This window comes from Chaetodon auriga, chromosome 23 (assembly GCF_051107435.1).
Source record: "Chaetodon auriga isolate fChaAug3 chromosome 23, fChaAug3.hap1, whole genome shotgun sequence".
Lineage (NCBI taxonomy): Eukaryota > Metazoa > Chordata > Actinopteri > Chaetodontiformes > Chaetodontidae > Chaetodon > Chaetodon auriga.
The window spans coordinates 239041-254939 of NC_135096.1; positions in this window are offsets into that span (position 1 = coordinate 239041).

Consider the following 15899-nt stretch of genomic DNA (forward strand, 5'->3'; position numbering starts at 1 on the left):
ATAAACATGAGAGGACCACGTCCATCATCCACATTACATGCACAGCCATGATCCACGGGAACCTATGAGAGAAGAAAGCACAACAACACCAGGAAAGATGCTGAGGTACCAACACGCATTGATAGGAAATGAGTGTGTACAGATGGAGAGGCAGGTGCCCTCACTGTGTCATGCAAAATACCTGGATGGGCATTGCTCCCACTGAGTTGAAATGTGGTCTCCAAACCTCAAACCCAGCGAAAGCACTAATCCTCCAGTAAAATCTCATCCATATAAGGACCTGTGTTCCAAAGCCCTGGTCCACTCCTTTGATACGTCACAAAGTGGCTTTCATCTATCAGAGATGACATCAACATTCCACTGAGCTCAGGGCTTGAGGGAGATCATTGGTTTCCATAGCAACAGTAAAGACAATATTGAAGTCCTCATTGACAACTGCAAAGTAAAATCAATCAAACCAGAGAAATCCCTTCTGAACCCACTGAAAATTGTTAGAAACCAGCAAAAACTGCTGCAGGCTGACTGCTGGTCAACCTGTGAAAAACTCTGATCCACCTGTCCACCCGAAACACTGAGACACGTAATGACCACTAAATCATACAAGATCACTAAAACAACTTACTGTCAGCCTAGTATGAAACTGGGACATAAACATGAGAGGACCATGTCCATCATCCACATTACATGCACAGCCATGATCCACGGGAACCTATGAGAGAAGAAAGCACAACAACACCAGGAAAGATGCTGAGGTCCCAACACGCATTGATAGGAAATGAGTGTGTACAGATGGAGAGGCAGGTGTCCTCACTGTGTCATGCAAAATACCTGGACGGGCATTGCTCCCACTGAGTTGAAATGTGGTCTCCAAACCTCAAACCCAGCGAAAGCACTAATCCTCCAGTAAAATCTCATCCATATAAGGACCTGTGTTCCAAAGCCCTGGTCCACTCCTTTGATACGTCACAAAGTGGCTTTGATCTATCAGAGATGACATCAACATTCCACTGAGCTCAGGGCTTGAGGGAGATCATTGGTTTCCATAGCAACAGTAAAGACAATATTGAAGTCCTCATTGACAACTGCAAAGTAAAATCAATCAAACCAGAGAAATCCCTTCTGAACCCACTGAAAATTGTTAGAAACCAGCAAAAACTGCTGCAGGCTGACTGCTGGTCAACCTGTGAAAAACTCTGATCCACCTGTCCACCCGAAACACTGAGACACGTAATGACCACTAAATCATACAAGATCACTAAAACTTAGTGTCAGCCTAGTATGAAACTGGGACATAAACATGAGAGGACCATGTCCATCATCCACATCGCATGCACAGCCATGATCCACGGGAACCTATGAGAGAAGAAAGCACAACAACACCAGGAAAGATGCTGAGGTACCAACACGCATTGCTAGGAAATGAATGTGTACAAATGGAGAGGCAGGTGCCCTCACTGTGTCATGAAAAATACCTGGACCGGCATTGCTCCCACTGAGTTGAAATGTGGTCTCCAAACCTCAAACCCAGCGAAAGCACTAATTCTCCAGTAAAATCTCATCCATATAAGGACCTGTGTTCCAAAGCCCTGGTCCACTCCTTTCATGCGTCACAAAGTGGCTTTCATCTATCAGAGATGACATCAACATTCCACTGAGCTCAGGGCTTGAGGGAGATCATTGGTTTCTATAGCAACAATAAAGACAATATTGAAGTCCTCATTGGCAACTGCATGTAAAATCAATCAAACCAGAGAAATCCCTTCTGAACCCACTGAAAATGGTTAGAAACCAGCAAAAACTGCTGCAGGCTGACTGCTGGTCAACCTGTGAAAAACTCTGATCCACCAGTCCACCCGAAACACTGAGACACGTAATGACCACTAAATCATACAAGATCACTAAAACTTAGTGTCAGCCTAGTATGAAACTGGGACATAAACATGAGAGGACCATGTCCATCATCCACATTACATGCACAGCCATGATCCACGGGAACCTGTGAGAGAAGAAAGCACAACAACACCAGGAAAGATGCTGAGGTACCAACACGCATTGATAGGAAATGAGTGTGTACAGATGGAGAGGCAGGTGCCCTCACTGTGTCATGCAAAATACCTGGACGGGCATTGCTCCCACTGAGTTGAAATGTGGTCTCCAAACCTCAAACCCAGCGAAAGCACTAATCCTCCAGTAAAATCTCATCCATATAAGGACCTGTGTTCCAAAGCCCTGGTCCACTCCTTTCATACGTGACAAAGTGGCTTTCATCTATCAGAGATGACATCAACATTCCACTGAGCTCAGGGCTTGAGGGAGATCATTGCTTTCCATAGCAACAATAAAGACAATATTGAAGTCCTCATTGGCAACTGCATGTAAAATCAATCAAACCAGAGAAATCCCTTCTGAACCCACTGAAAATTGTTAGAAACCAGCAAAAACTGCTGCAGGCTGACTGCTGGTCAACCTGTGAAAAACTCTGATCAACCTGTCCACCCGAAACACTGAGACACATAATGACCACTAAATCATACAAGATCACTAAAACAACTTACTGTCAGCCTAGTATGAAACTGGGACATAAACATGAGAGGACCATGTCCATCATCCACATTACATGCACAGCCATGATCCATGGGAACGTATGAGAGAAGAAAGCACAACAAGACCGGGAAAGATGCTGAGGTACCAACACGCATTGATAGGAAATAAGTGTGTACAGATGGAGAGACAGGTGCCCTCACTGTGTCATGCAAAATACCTGGACGGGCATTGCTCCCACTGAGTTGAAATGTGGTCTCCAAACCTCAAACCCAGCGAAAGCACTAATCCTCCAGTAAAATCTCATCCATATAAGGACCTGTGTTCCAAAGCCCTGGTCCACTCCTTTGATACGTCACAAAGTGGCTTTCATCTATCAGAGATGACATCAACATTCCACTGAGCTCAGGGCTTGAGGGAGATCACTGGTTTCCATAGCAACAGTAAAGACAATATTGAAGTCCTCATTGACAACTGCAAAGTAAAATCAATCAAACCAGAGAAATCCCTCCTGAACCCACTGAAAATTGTTAGAAACCAGCAAAAACTGCTGCAGGCTGACTGCTGGTCAACCTGTGAAAAACTCTGATCCACCAGTCCACCCGAAACACTGAGACACGTAATGACCACTAAATCATACAAGATCACTAAAACAACTTAGTGTCAGCCTAGTATGAAACTGGGACATAAACATGAGAGGACCATGTCCATCATCCACATTACATGCACAGCCATGATCCACGGGAACCTGTGAGAGAAGAAAGCACAACAACACCAGGAAAGATGCTGAGGTACCAACACGCATTGCTAGGAAATGAGTGTGTACAGATGGAGAGGCAGGTGTCCTCACTGTGTCATGCAAAATACCTGGACTGGCATTGCTCCCACTGAGTTGAAATGTGGTCTCCAAACCTCAAACCCAGCGAAAGCACTAATCCTCCAGTAAAATCTCATCCATATAAGGACCTGTGTTCCAAAGCCCTGGTCCACTCCTTTGATACGTCACAATTCCACTGAGCTCAGGGCTTGAGGGAGATCATTGCTTTCCATAGCAACAATAAAGACAATATTGAAGTCCTCATTGGCAACTGCATGTAAAATCAATCAAACCAGAGAAATCCCTTCTGAACCCACTGAAAATTGTTAGAAACCAGCAAAAACTGCTGCAGGCTGACTGCTGGTCAACCTGTGAAAAACTCTGATCAACCTGTCCACCCGAAACACTGAGACACGTAATGACCACTAAATCATACAAGATCACTAAAACAACTTACTGTCAGCCTAGTATGAAACTGGGACATAAACATGAGAGGACCATGTCCATCATCCACATTACATGCACAGCCATGATCCATGGGAACGTATGAGAGAAGAAAGCACAACAACACCGGGAAAGATGCTGAGGTACCAACACGCATTGATAGGAAATAAGTGTGTACAGATGGAGAGACAGGTGCCCTCACTGTGTCATGCAAAATACCTGGACGGGCATTGCTCCCACTGAGTTGAAATGTGGTCTCCAAACCTCAAACCCAGCGAAAGCACTAATCCTCCAGTAAAATCTCATCCATATAAGGACCTGTGTTCCAAAGCCCTGGTCCACTCCTTTGATACGTCACAAAGTGGCTTTCATCTATCAGAGATGACATCAACATTCCACTGAGCTCAGGGCTTGAGGGAGATCACTGGTTTCCATAGCAACAGTAAAGACAATATTGAAGTCCTCATTGACAACTGCAAAGTAAAATCAATCAAACCAGAGAAATCCCTCCTGAACCCACTGAAAATTGTTAGAAACCAGCAAAAACTGCTGCAGGCTGACTGCTGGTCAACCTGTGAAAAACTCTGATCCACCAGTCCACCCGAAACACTGAGACACGTAATGACCACTAAATCATACAAGATCACTAAAACAACTTAGTGTCAGCCTAGTATGAAACTGGGACATAAACATGAGAGGACCATGTCCATCATCCACATTACATGCACAGCCATGATCCACGGGAACCTGTGAGAGAAGAAAGCACAACAACACCAGGAAAGATGCTGAGGTACCAACACGCATTGCTAGGAAATGAGTGTGTACAGATGGAGAGGCAGGTGTCCTCACTGTGTCATGCAAAATACCTGGACGGGCATTGCTCCCACTGAGTTGAAATGTGGTCTCCAAACCTCAAACCCAGCGAAAGCACTAATCCTCCAGTAAAATCTCATCCATGTAAGGACCTGTGTTCCAAAGCCCTGGTCCACTCCTTTGATACGTCACAATTCCACTGAGCTCAGGGCTTGAGGGAGATCATTGCTTTCCATAGCAACAATAAAGACAATATTGAAGTCCTCATTGGCAACTGCATGTAAAATCAATCAAACCAGAGAAATCCCTTCTGAACCCACTGAAAATTGTTAGAAACCAGCAAAAACTGCTGCAGGCTGACTGCTGGTCAACCTGTGAAAAACTCTGACCCACCTGTCCACCCGAAACACTGAGACACGTAATGACCACTAAATCATACAAGATCACTAAAACTTAGTGTCAGCCTAGTATGAAACTGGGACATAAACATGAGAGGACCATGTCCATCATCCACATTACATGCACAGCCATGATCCACGGGAACCTATGAGAGAAGAAAGCACAACAACACCAGGAAAGATGCTGAGGCACCAACACGCATTGATAGGAAATGAGTGTGTACAGATGGAGAGGCAAGTGTCCTCACTGTGTCATGCAAAATACCTGGACGGGCATTGCTCCCACTGAGTTGAAATGTGGTCTCCAAACCTCAAACCCAGCGAAAGCACTAATCCTCCAGTAAAATCTCATCCATATAAGGACCTGTGTTCCAAAGCCCTGGTCCACTCCTTTGATACGTCACAAAGTGGCTTTCATCTATCAGAGATGACATCAACATTCCACTGAGCTCAGGGCTTGAGGGAGATCACTGGTTTCCATAGCAACAGTAAAGACAATATTGAAGTCCTCATTGACAACTGCAAAGTAAAATCAATCAAACCAGAGAAATCCCTCCTGAACCCACTGAAAATTGTTAGAAACCAGCAAAAACTGCTGCAGGCTGACTGCTGGTCAACCTGTGAAAAACTCTGATCCACCAGTCCACCCGAAACACTGAGACACGTAATGACCACTAAATCATACAAGATCACTAAAACAACTTAGTGTCAGCCTAGTATGAAACTGGGACATAAACATGAGAGGACCATGTCCATCATCCACATTACATGCACAGCCATGATCCACGGGAACCTATGAGAGAAGAAAGCACAACAACACCAGGAAAGATGCTGAGGCACCAACACGCATTGATAGGAAATGAGTGTGTACAGATGGAGAGGCAAGTGTCCTCACTGTGTCATGCAAAATACCTGGACGGGCATTGCTCCCACTGAGTTGAAATGTGGTCTCCAAACCTCAAACCCAGCGAAAGCACTAATCCTCCAGTAAAATCTCATCCATATAAGGACCTGTGTTCCAAAGCCCTGGTCCACTCCTTTCATACGTCACAAAGTGGCTTTCATCTATCAGAGATGACATCAACATTCCACTGAGCTCAGGGCTTGAGGGAGATCATTGCTTTCCATAGCAACAATAAAGACAATATTGAAGTCCTCATTGGCAACTGCATGTAAAATCAATCAAACCAGAGAAATCCCTTCTGAACCCACTGAAAATTGTTAGAAACCAGCAAAAACTGCTGCAGGCTGACTGCTGGTCAACCTGTGAAAAACTCTGACCCACCTGTCCACCCGAAACACTGAGACACGTAATGACCACTAAATCATACAAGATCACTAAAACTTAGTGTCAGCCTAGTATGAAACTGGGACATAAACATGAGAGGACCATGTCCATCATCCACATTACATGCACAGCCATGATCCACGGGAACCTATGAGAGAAGAAAGCACAACAACACCAGGAAAGATGCTGAGGCACCAACACGCATTGATAGGAAATGAGTGTGTACAGATGGAGAGGCAAGTGTCCTCACTGTGTCATGCAAAATACCTGGACGGGCATTGCTCCCACTGAGTTGAAATGTGGTCTCCAAACCTCAAACCCAGCGAAAGCACTAATCCTCCAGTAAAATCTCATCCATATAAGGACCTGTGTTCCAAAGCCCTGGTCCACTCCTTTGATACGTCACAAAGTGGCTTTCATCTATCAGAGATGACATCAACATTCCACTGAGCTCAGGGCTTGAGGGAGATCACTGGTTTCCATAGCAACAGTAAAGACAATATTGAAGTCCTCATTGACAACTGCAAAGTAAAATCAATCAAACCAGAGAAATCCCTCCTGAACCCACTGAAAATTGTTAGAAACCAGCAAAAACTGCTGCAGGCTGACTGCTGGTCAACCTGTGAAAAACTCTGATCCACCAGTCCACCCGAAACACTGAGACACGTAATGACCACTAAATCATACAAGATCACTAAAACAACTTAGTGTCAGCCTAGTATGAAACTGGGACATAAACATGAGAGGACCATGTCCATCATCCACATTACATGCACAGCCATGATCCACGGGAACCTATGAGAGAAGAAAGCACAACAACACCAGGAAAGATGCTGAGGCACCAACACGCATTGATAGGAAATGAGTGTGTACAGATGGAGAGGCAAGTGTCCTCACTGTGTCATGCAAAATACCTGGACGGGCATTGCTCCCACTGAGTTGAAATGTGGTCTCCAAACCTCAAACCCAGCGAAAGCACTAATCCTCCAGTAAAATCTCATCCATATAAGGACCTGTGTTCCAAAGCCCTGGTCCACTCCTTTCATACGTCACAAAGTGGCTTTCATCTATCAGAGATGACATCAACATTCCACTGAGCTCAGGGCTTGAGGGAGATCATTGCTTTCCATAGCAACAATAAAGACAATATTGAAGTCCTCATTGGCAACTGCATGTAAAATCAATCAAACCAGAGAAATCCCTTCTGAACCCACTGAAAATTGTTAGAAACCAGCAAAAACTGCTGCAGGCTGACTGCTGGTCAACCTGTGAAAAACTCTGATCAACCTGTCCACCCGAAACACTGAGACACGTAATGACCACTAAATCATACAAGATCACTAAAACAACTTACTGTCAGCCTAGTATGAAACTGGGACATAAACATGAGAGGACCATGTCCATCATCCACATTACATGCACAGCCATGATCCACGGGAACCTGTGAGAGAAGAAAGCACAACAACACCAGGAAAGATGCTGAGGTACCAACACGCATTGCTAGGAAATGAGTGTGTACAGATGGAGAGGCAGGTGTCCTCACTGTGTCATGCAAAATACCTGGACTGGCATTGCTCCCACTGAGTTGAAATGTGGTCTCCAAACCTCAAACCCAGCGAAAGCACTAATCCTCCAGTAAAATCTCATCCATATAAGGACCTGTGTTCCAAAGCCCTGGTCCACTCCTTTCATACGTCACAAAGTGGCTTTCATCTATCAGAGATGACATCAACATTCCACTGAGCTCAGGGCTTGAGGGAGATCATTGCTTTCCATAGCAACAATAAAGACAATATTGAAGTCCTCATTGGCAACTGCATGTAAAATCAATCAAACCAGAGAAATCCCTTCTGAACCCACTGAAAATTGTTAGAAACCAGCAAAAACTGCTGCAGGCTGACTGCTGGTCAACCTGTGAAAAACTCTGATCAACCTGTCCACCCGAAACACTGAGACACGTAATGACCACTAAATCATACAAGATCACTAAAACAACTTACTGTCAGCCTAGTATGAAACTGGGACATAAACATGAGAGGACCATGTCCATCATCCACATTACATGCACAGCCATGATCCACGGGAACCTGTGAGAGAAGAAAGCACAACAACACCAGGAAAGATGCTGAGGTACCAACACGCATTGCTAGGAAATGAGTGTGTACAGATGGAGAGGCAGGTGTCCTCACTGTGTCATGCAAAATACCTGGACTGGCATTGCTCCCACTGAGTTGAAATGTGGTCTCCAAACCTCAAACCCAGCGAAAGCACTAATCCTCCAGTAAAATCTCATCCATGTAAGGACCTGTGTTCCAAAGCCCTGGTCCACTCCTTTGATACGTCACAATTCCACTGAGCTCAGGGCTTGAGGGAGATCATTGCTTTCCATAGCAACAATAAAGACAATATTGAAGTCCTCATTGGCAACTGCATGTAAAATCAATCAAACCAGAGAAATCCCTTCTGAACCCACTGAAAATTGTTAGAAACCAGCAAAAACTGCTGCAGGCTGACTGCTGGTCAACCTGTGTAAAACTCTGATCAACCTGTCCACCCGAAACACTGAGACACGTAATGACCACTAAATCATACAAGATCACTAAAACAACTTACTGTCAGCCTAGTATGAAACTGGGACATAAACATGAGAGGACCATGTCCATCATCCACATTACATGCACAGCCATGATCCACGGGAACCTGTGAGAGAAGAAAGCACAACAACACCAGGAAAGATGCTGAGGTACCAACACGCATTGCTAGGAAATGAGTGTGTACAGATGGAGAGGCAGGTGTCCTCACTGTGTCATGCAAAATACCTGGACTGGCATTGCTCCCACTGAGTTGAAATGTGGTCTCCAAACCTCAAACCCAGCGAAAGCACTAATCCTCCAGTAAAATCTCATCCATGTAAGGACCTGTGTTCCAAAGCCCTGGTCCACTCCTTTGATACGTCACAATTCCACTGAGCTCAGGGCTTGAGGGAGATCATTGCTTTCCATAGCAACAATAAAGACAATATTGAAGTCCTCATTGGCAACTGCATGTAAAATCAATCAAACCAGAGAAATCCCTTCTGAACCCACTGAAAATTGTTAGAAACCAGCAAAAACTGCTGCAGGCTGACTGCTGGTCAACCTGTGAAAAACTCTGATCCACCTGTCCACCCGAAACACTGAGACACGTAATGACCACTAAATCATACAAGATCACTAAAACAACTTACTGTCAGCCTAGTATGAAACTGGGACATAAACATGAGAGGACCATGTCCATCATCCACATTACATGCACAGCCATGATCCACGGGAACCTATGAGAGAAGAAAGCACAACAACACCAGGAAAGATGCTGAGGCACCAACACGCATTGATAGGAAATGAGTGTGTACAGATGGAGAGGCAAGTGTCCTCACTGTATCATGCAAAATACCTGGACGGGCATTGCTCCCACTGAGTTGAAATGTGGTCTCCAAACCTCAAACCCAGCGAAAGCACTAATCCTCCAGTAAAATCTCATCCATATAAGGACCTGTGTTCCAAAGCCCTGGTCCACTCCTTTGATACGTCACAAAGTGGCTTTCATCTATCAGAGATGACATCAACATTCCACTGAGCTCAGGGCTTGAGGGAGATCACTGGTTTCCATAGCAACAGTAAAGACAATATTGAAGTCCTCATTGACAACTGCAAAGTAAAATCAATCAAACCAGAGAAATCCCTCCTGAACCCACTGAAAATTGTTAGAAACCAGCAAAAACTGCTGCAGGCTGACTGCTGGTCAACCTGTGAAAAACTCTGATCCACCTGTCCACCCGAAACACTGAGACACGTAATGACCACTAAATCATACAAGATCACTAAAACAACTTAGTGTCAGCCTAGTATGAAACTGGGACATAAACATGAGAGGACCATGTCCATCATCCACATTACATGCACAGCCATGATCCACGGGAACCTGTGAGAGAAGAAAGCACAACAACACCAGGAAAGATGCTGAGGTACCAACACGCATTGCTAGGAAATGAGTGTGTACAGATGGAGAGGCAGGTGTCCTCACTGTGTCATGCAAAATACCTGGACTGGCATTGCTCCCACTGAGTTGAAATGTGGTCTCCAAACCTCAAACCCAGCGAAAGCACTAATCCTCCAGTAAAATCTCATCCATGTAAGGACCTGTGTTCCAAAGCCCTGGTCCACTCCTTTGATACGTCACAATTCCACTGAGCTCAGGGCTTGAGGGAGATCATTGCTTTCCATAGCAACAATAAAGACAATATTGAAGTCCTCATTGGCAACTGCATGTAAAATCAATCAAACCAGAGAAATCCCTTCTGAACCCACTGAAAATTGTTAGAAACCAGCAAAAACTGCTGCAGGCTGACTGCTGGTCAACCTGTGAAAAACTCTGATCAACCTGTCCACCCGAAACACTGAGACACGTAATGACCACTAAATCATACAAGATCACTAAAACAACTTACTGTCAGCCTAGTATGAAACTGGGACATAAACATGAGAGGACCATGTCCATCATCCACATTACATGCACAGCCATGATCCATGGGAACGTATGAGAGAAGAAAGCACAACAACACCGGGAAAGATGCTGAGGTACCAACACGCATTGATAGGAAATAAGTGTGTACAGATGGAGAGACAGGTGCCCTCACTGTGTCATGCAAAATACCTGGACGGGCATTGCTCCCACTGAGTTGAAATGTGGTCTCCAAACCTCAAACCCAGCGAAAGCACTAATCCTCCAGTAAAATCTCATCCATATAAGGACCTGTGTTCCAAAGCCCTGGTCCACTCCTTTGATACGTCACAAAGTGGCTTTCATCTATCAGAGATGACATCAACATTCCACTGAGCTCAGGGCTTGAGGGAGATCACTGGTTTCCATAGCAACAGTAAAGACAATATTGAAGTCCTCATTGACAACTGCAAAGTAAAATCAATCAAACCAGAGAAATCCCTTCTGAACCCACTGAAAATTGTTAGAAACCAGCAAAAACTGCTGCAGGCTGACTGCTGGTCAACCTGTGAAAAACTCTGATCCACCAGTCCACCCGAAACACTGAGACACGTAATGACCACTAAATCATACAAGATCACTAAAACAACTTAGTGTCAGCCTAGTATGAAACTGGGACATAAACATGAGAGGACCATGTCCATCATCCACATTACATGCACAGCCATGATCCACGGGAACCTGTGAGAGAAGAAAGCACAACAACACCAGGAAAGATGCTGAGGTACCAACACGCATTGCTAGGAAATGAGTGTGTACAGATGGAGAGGCAGGTGTCCTCACTGTGTCATGCAAAATACCTGGACTGGCATTGCTCCCACTGAGTTGAAATGTGGTCTCCAAACCTCAAACCCAGCGAAAGCACTAATCCTCCAGTAAAATCTCATCCATGTAAGGACCTGTGTTCCAAAGCCCTGGTCCACTCCTTTGATACGTCACAATTCCACTGAGCTCAGGGCTTGAGGGAGATCATTGCTTTCCATAGCAACAATAAAGACAATATTGAAGTCCTCATTGGCAACTGCATGTAAAATCAATCAAACCAGAGAAATCCCTTCTGAACCCACTGAAAATTGTTAGAAACCAGCAAAAACTGCTGCAGGCTGACTGCTGGTCAACCTGTGAAAAACTCTGATCCACCTGTCCACCCGAAACACTGAGACACGTAATGACCACTAAATCATACAAGATCACTAAAACTTAGTGTCAGCCTAGTATGAAACTGGGACATAAACATGAGAGGACCATGTCCATCATCCACATTACTTGCACAGCCATGATCCACGGGAACCTATGAGAGAAGAAAGCACAACAACACCGGGAAAGATGCTGAGGTACCAACACGCATTGATAGGAAATGAGTGTGTACAGATGGAGAGGCAAGTGTCCTCACTGTGTCATGCAAAATACCTGGACGGGCATTGCTCCCACTGAGTTGAAATGTGGTCTCCAAACCTCAAACCCAGCGAAAGCACTAATCCTCCAGTAAAATCTCATCCATATAAGGACCTGTGTTCCAAAGCCCTGGTCCACTCCTTTCATACGTCACAAAGTGGCTTTCATCTATCAGAGATGACATCAACATTCCACTGAGCTCAGGGCTTGAGGGAGATCATTGCTTTCCATAGCAACAATAAAGACAATATTGAAGTCCTCATTGGCAACTGCATGTAAAATCAATCAAACCAGAGAAATCCCTTCTGAACCCACTGAAAATTGTTAGAAACCAGCAAAAACTGCTGCAGGCTGACTGCTGGTCAACCTGTGAAAAACTCTGATCAACCTGTCCACCCGAAACACTGAGACACGTAATGACCACTAAATCATACAAGATCACTAAAACAACTTACTGTCAGCCTAGTATGAAACTGGGACATAAACATGAGAGGACCATGTCCATCATCCACATTACATGCACAGCCATGATCCATGGGAACGTATGAGAGAAGAAAGCACAACAACACCGGGAAAGATGCTGAGGTACCAACACGCATTGATAGGAAATAAGTGTGTACAGATGGAGAGACAGGTGTCCTCACTGTGTCATGCAAAATACCTGGACGGGCATTGCTCCCACTGAGTTGAAATGTGGTCTCCAAACCTCAAACCCAGCGAAAGCACTAATCCTCCAGTAAAATCTCATCCATATAAGGACCTGTGTTCCAAAGCCCTGGTCCACTCCTTTGATACGTCACAAAGTGGCTTTCATCTATCAGAGATGACATCAACATTCCACTGAGCTCAGGGCTTGAGGGAGATCACTGGTTTCCATAGCAACAGTAAAGACAATATTGAAGTCCTCATTGACAACTGCAAAGTAAAATCAATCAAACCAGAGAAATCCCTTCTGAACCCACTGAAAATTGTTAGAAACCAGCAAAAACTGCTGCAGGCTGACTGCTGGTCAACCTGTGAAAAACTCTGATCCACCAGTCCACCCGAAACACTGAGACACGTAATGACCACTAAATCATACAAGATCACTAAAACAACTTAGTGTCAGCCTAGTATGAAACTGGGACATAAACATGAGAGGACCATGTCCATCATCCACATTACATGCACAGCCATGATCCACGGGAACCTGTGAGAGAAGAAAGCACAACAACACCAGGAAAGATGCTGAGGTACCAACACGCATTGCTAGGAAATGAGTGTGTACAGATGGAGAGGCAGGTGTCCTCACTGTGTCATGCAAAATACCTGGACTGGCATTGCTCCCACTGAGTTGAAATGTGGTCTCCAAACCTCAAACCCAGCGAAAGCACTAATCCTCCAGTAAAATCTCATCCATGTAAGGACCTGTGTTCCAAAGCCCTGGTCCACTCCTTTGATACGTCACAATTCCACTGAGCTCAGGGCTTGAGGGAGATCATTGCTTTCCATAGCAACAATAAAGACAATATTGAAGTCCTCATTGGCAACTGCATGTAAAATCAATCAAACCAGAGAAATCCCTTCTGAACCCACTGAAAATTGTTAGAAACCAGCAAAAACTGCTGCAGGCTGACTGCTGGTCAACCTGTGAAAAACTCTGATCCACCTGTCCACCCGAAACACTGAGACACGTAATGACCACTAAATCATACAAGATCACTAAAACTTAGTGTCAGCCTAGTATGAAACTGGGACATAAACATGAGAGGACCATGTCCATCATCCACATCGCATGCACAGCCATGATCCACGGGAACCTATGAGAGAAGAAAGCACAACAACACCAGGAAAGATGCTGAGGTACCAACACGCATTGCTAGGAAATGAGTGTGTACAAATGGAGAGGCAGGTGCCCTCACTGTGTCATGCAAAATACCTGGACGGGCATTGCTCCCACTGAGTTGAAATGTGGTCTCCAAACCTCAAACCCAGCGAAAGCACTAATCCTCCAGTAAAATCTCATCCATATAAGGACCTGTGTTCCAAAGCCCTGGTCCACTCCTTTCATACGTCACAAAGTGGCTTTCATCTATCAGAGATGACATCAACATTCCACTGAGCTCAGGGCTTGAGGGAGATCACTGGTTTCCATAGCAACAGTAAAGACAATATTGAAGTCCTCATTGACAACTGCAAAGTAAAATCAATCAAACCAGAGAAATCCCTCCTGAACCCACTGAAAATTGTTAGAAACCAGCAAAAACTGCTGCAGGCTGACTGCTGGTCAACCTGTGAAAAACTCTGATCCACCAGTCCACCCGAAACACTGAGACACGTAATGACCACTAAATCATACAAGATCACTAAAACAACTTAGTGTCAGCCTAGTATGAAACTGGGACATAAACATGAGAGGACCATGTCCATCATCCACATTACATGCACAGCCATGATCCACGGGAACCTGTGAGAGAAGAAAGCACAACAACACCAGGAAAGATGCTGAGGTACCAACACGCATTGCTAGGAAATGAGTGTGTACAGATGGAGAGGCAGGTGTCCTCACTGTGTCATGCAAAATACCTGGACTGGCATTGCTCCCACTGAGTTGAAATGTGGTCTCCAAACCTCAAACCCAGCGAAAGCACTAATCCTCCAGTAAAATCTCATCCATGTAAGGACCTGTGTTCCAAAGCCCTGGTCCACTCCTTTGATACGTCACAATTCCACTGAGCTCAGGGCTTGAGGGAGATCATTGCTTTCCATAGCAACAATAAAGACAATATTGAAGTCCTCATTGGCAACTGCATGTAAAATCAATCAAACCAGAGAAATCCCTTCTGAACCCACTGAAAATTGTTAGAAACCAGCAAAAACTGCTGCAGGCTGACTGCTGGTCAACCTGTGAAAAACTCTGATCCACCTGTCCACCCGAAACACTGAGACACGTAATGACCACTAAATCATACAAGATCACTAAAACTTAGTGTCAGCCTAGTATGAAACTGGGACATAAACATGAGAGGACCATGTCCATCATCCACATTACTTGCACAGCCATGATCCACGGGAACCTATGAGAGAAGAAAGCACAACAACACCGGGAAAGATGCTGAGGTACCAACACGCATTGATAGGAAATGAGTGTGTACAGATGGAGAGGCAAGTGTCCTCACTGTGTCATGCAAAATACCTGGACGGGCATTGCTCCCACTGAGTTGAAATGTGGTCTCCAAACCTCAAACCCAGCGAAAGCACTAATCCTCCAGTAAAATCTCATCCATATAAGGACCTGTGTTCCAAAGCCCTGGTCCACTCCTTTCATACGTCACAAAGTGGCTTTCATCTATCAGAGATGACATCAACATTCCACTGAGCTCAGGGCTTGAGGGAGATCATTGCTTTCCATAGCAACAATAAAGACAATATTGAAGTCCTCATTGGCAACTGCATGTAAAATCAATCAAACCAGAGAAATCCCTTCTGAACCCACTGAAAATTGTTAGAAACCAGCAAAAACTGCTGCAGGCTGACTGCTGGTCAACCTGTGAAAAACTCTGATCAACCTGTCCACCCGAAACACTGAGACACGTAATGACCACTAAATCATACAAGATCACTAAAACAACTTACTGTCAGCCTAGTATGAAACTGGGACATAAACATGAGAGGACCATGTCCA